The following is a 4,258-nucleotide window of genomic DNA, read 5'->3' on the forward strand; positions in this document are numbered from 1 at the left end:
CTTACATTTGTTGGGATGAAGTTTCATGGGTCAGTGTGTGGTCTGTCTTGGAAAATGTTCCACGTGCATTTAAGAAGAACATGCACTTCATTTCTTTTTGATGGGATATTCCATACATGTCTATAATCTATAACCTATAGGGTAGTCAAGTCTTCAGTTTCTGTATAGTGCTCTGTCTATGACCTATCCTTTGAGGAAGTCAATATGGTTAGGGTTGGTATTCCTTTCTTTTTCTGCTAATTCTCGGTTTTAAGTCATTAGACATTCCAATCTCATATATATATTTACAATTGTCAGATCTTCTCAATCTATTTCTCCTTTTGCTATTTAATAAAAAATTTAATTAGTATTTTACATGTATGGGTGTTTTGGCTGAATGCACGCGCGCAGGAATGGAACCCAGGGCCTCTGGAAGGGCAGCCTCGTAGCCTCTGAGCCGTGGCTCCAGCCCCTCCTGTATCGTTTTACAGCAGTCTTTTCTGCCTCACCCAGCCCGTATTTTGACCAAGTACAATGAATCCTGCTCTTTTGGAAGAACTTTCTTGTATTTCACTTAATTCATCTGCGTCTGAAGGCGGACACGTGCCTCCAGGAGGCAACGTTCTGCTGGAACTTGCTTTTTTAAAAACATATACTTAGGCAGTGAGTGTCTGATTAGAAACTCAACTTGTTCATGGTAAAGGAATACTGTTTACTCGTAACACCGCGTACTCATTCTCGTGGGTTAGCGGTCACTGGGTGTAATTACTGATAAAGGTTTGCCGTTGTCATTCTGTTAATTATCTTATAACCCCTTCTTCCAACCTTCCTATCTTCCTTTGTGGTCCGCTGAATTACTATGGCGGCTGCTTTCACTCTGTCGCTCTGCTTCTTGCGGGCCTATTGCGGATTCTTTGTGGCTACAGAGAGGCTTATGTGAAACATCTAATATTTTAATTTATGTTTAAAAGAACTTCAATGGCATATAAAAATTTCTGTGATTTTACTTTTCATATAAGCATATTTTAACATTCACAGTGAACTCTCTGAAAATCATATATCGCTTTAAATACTCTTAAAAATAAAAATAATTAGGATTACATTTTTTTCCCACAATTTAAGATTACTGTATTTCCTTACAAGAGGAACACTTCAACAAGCTTTAGATGTATCAACCAACCCCTTTTCAAATTGGGCACACTTGAAAACTAACACCAGGGAGTTTTATTTAGATGTGGGTTTGGAACGATCAACAGAGATGCCAGGGTACTACCATATATATATATATATATATATATATATATATATATATATATATATATATTTTACAAAGTTCAACCAACAATACGCTAGCAGGCTGACAGCTTAAGTCTATAGGTGAGAAATTATCTAACAAAAACAACCAGGATTTATTCAGCATCAGTCACTTCCATAACCAAGTGTTACTCTGGTTAATAAAGCTCATTGCCCACCAGGCTTCTGGCATATACTTCAGATGCTTACTCTTGTGGTATTGTTCCCCACTGCAGTTCTCCACGACTAACAGAAAACTGTTGAAAAGTAGTGGCAAACCTTTGCAAAAACAGACAAAATCCCAAGCTTATTATAAGCATGAATATGTGATGGAAATTTATCAAGCCAAGTCTTCGCAACCATTAAGAAATCACCCAGACTGAATTTGCCAATGTGTTTGTCTATATCCAAGAGGTGCACTTATATCCAACAGAGGAGCTGCTGAGAATCAAACTTAATGTTTAGTTTAGGGGTGGGCTGGAAAATTCAACCACCATTTGAAATTGTCTTAAAAAAAAGACCACCAAAAATAGATTCACTAAATTTATTTTAAAAATCATAAAACGTTTCTTACAAAAGAGCATTACATGGTGCACACTGCTCTGAACAAATGCCAGGGACATGTGGACTATTACTTGCCTCCCTGTCCCACCCCCCAATGTTACAGTGACCACAAAGCAAGGTGTTCACAATAATTACACGGGGGGAATTTTTAAAACCACCAACAATGAACAAAAAATAAAAGTCACTCACTCTGCTGCTGTTTCAAAATTTCAATGTTAGTTTTTTTGCATGCCCTCCCCCCAACCCTGTTTGTAAGGAACTAAAACATTACATCTGGTGAGCAGCAAAGATTTCAGTACACCTCAAATGCAGAACACCTATGAAGCAGAGGAATGTTGGCTTTTTAAACAGAAGCAGATAGAAAAAAAAAAAAAAGATTCAGGACTCCTTCAGTTCTTCACCAGTCTTAGAAAATCTTTCCAGAATACTGCTTTATACTGTTCTGCAGCAAATACTGTGCATTCTGTATCTGGTCCTGTGTTCCTGTGATGATAATGATCCGATCTTCAGATCCTTCTAACGTTCATCAGTTTTGATTGATGCTCCAGACTCATGACAGATTTGTTTAATCCTCTGACCACCTTCACCAATAATAGATCCAGTCAAATCTTTGGAAATAGTTACTTGTGTAGTGATAATATGTCTGCCAAGATCACTGTATGAGCCACGACCCCCTACATAAGAATAATCATATCCAGAACCACCTGCGGTTCATAAGCCATTTGCCATTCTGATGGGCTCCATGTGTCAATTGCAGAGTCCCAAGTTTCATCAGCACTGAACCCAACCACGCCATCATAGCGGTCTCCAGGCTGACCTCTTCTGTCGCAAGCCATTAGATTTCCCCCTCTGGGTGGTGGAGGAGGAGGAAGAGGAAGATTCCGGGCTCTGCTGCCACCCCGTCCACCTCGACCATGAGGAGGTGGAGGAGGTCCTCGACAAGGGCTCATACCATCATAATCTCTTCTAGGAGGAGGCACGGGATGCCCACCCTGACCAGGAGGCATTCTGTCAAAACCACCTCTTCCCCGCATTGGGAATCCCTCAGGACGTCCTCGGCGGTCATCAGACAACATTGTAAAACCACCACAATCATAGGTTTCATCATAGAAGTTGGGATTGTAAGGTTGTGCACATCCTTTGATGGGAGACTCAGACACGAGGTCAAGGATGATTTGATGCATTCTACAACCCTATCAGGCTTTCCTCCCATAAGAACAACTCTGTCAGTAGAATGAGGGCAGCATTCCTGGAAAAGCTTGACTGTTGTCTGAGTGTTTTCTCGAAGTTCTTTAGTTTTAGCACCTTTAACACCAATAATTCCTCCTGCCAGACTTTGCTGAATCAACAGTCCCAGCTCACAGTCAAAGTCACTTCCTCTATAATGTTGGCACTCCTCCAAGGTAGGGACGATTTTCCTCAGAATTTCTCCAATCGTCTCAATATCAGCACCGATACTCAGTATGTGCTCAGGGCCACTGCTGTCTGGGACTGAAACGCTGGCACTGTAGTCTGTACGGAGAGCCTTAATATTCTTTTCCAATCACTGCCCCAGCATTCTCTCTCTGAAGCAAAATGCGCGATTCAACCATCTCATCAGTGTTTCTAGATCTTTTAAAGTAGGATTACATTTAATAAATGGGTAAAAGATCGGTGTAGTGCAAACTAAGACATTTTAAAAGCAAACTAAAGAACATACACGTCAATGGAAATGTAAACATGGAGTAGAGGAATCAATCTTGTTTATATGCCGCCCACTTTGTAGATTCGGTGCAACCCCTACTAAATTACAACAGTAGTTTTCTCAGAAATTGAAAAAATAATCCCAAAAGTTATGTGGAACTAACAATAAACGTCCAAAGCAATCTTGAGAAAGAGGGGGAAGAAAAGAACAAAGCTGGAACCATTATGTGATGTTATAAAGCTATTATTGTTGGAACAGAATGGTATTACTGTAAAGGAGACCAATGGAGCAGAACAGGAGGCCCAGAAATAAACCTCACACCTGTGGTCTACTAATCTAATAAGGGCACAAAAATGGACTAAGAATGGGCATGGGGACAGTCTTAACAACAACAACCAGACATAAGTGAGGTTGCCCAGGCACAAAAATGCAAGGGCCACACACACTCTCATATGTGGATACTAGCTTCAAATTGTGTGTGTGTGTTTGTGTGTGTGTCTTTGTGTGTGGTGTGGTATGTGTGGTGTGTGTGTGTGTGTGTCTGTGTGTGTGGTGTGGAGTGTGTGTTTGTGTGTGTGTCTGTGTGTGTGGTGTGGAGTGTGTTTGTGTGTGTGTCTGTGTCTGTGTCTATGTGTCTGTTGTGTGTGGTGTGGTATGTGTGGTGTGGTGTGTGTGTGTGTGTCTGTGTGTGTGGTGTGTGTGTGTGTGTGTGTGTGTGTGTGTGTGTCTGTGGTGTGT

General features: G+C 40.9%; 1 pseudogene across 1 annotated transcript; it reads right to left on the reverse strand.

Annotated features, from left to right (window-relative positions):
• Positions 1-1,802: 1,802 nt before the first annotated feature.
• LOC116895689 lies at positions 1,803-3,449 on the reverse strand (annotated as a pseudogene). Its single transcript, XR_004387300.1, has one exon. The product of XR_004387300.1 is annotated as a heterogeneous nuclear ribonucleoprotein K-like (transcript).
• Positions 3,450-4,258: the final 809 nt, after the last annotated feature.

The sequence above is a fragment of the Rattus rattus genome, chromosome 3 (assembly GCF_011064425.1).
Source record: "Rattus rattus isolate New Zealand chromosome 3, Rrattus_CSIRO_v1, whole genome shotgun sequence".
Lineage (NCBI taxonomy): Eukaryota > Metazoa > Chordata > Mammalia > Rodentia > Muridae > Rattus > Rattus rattus.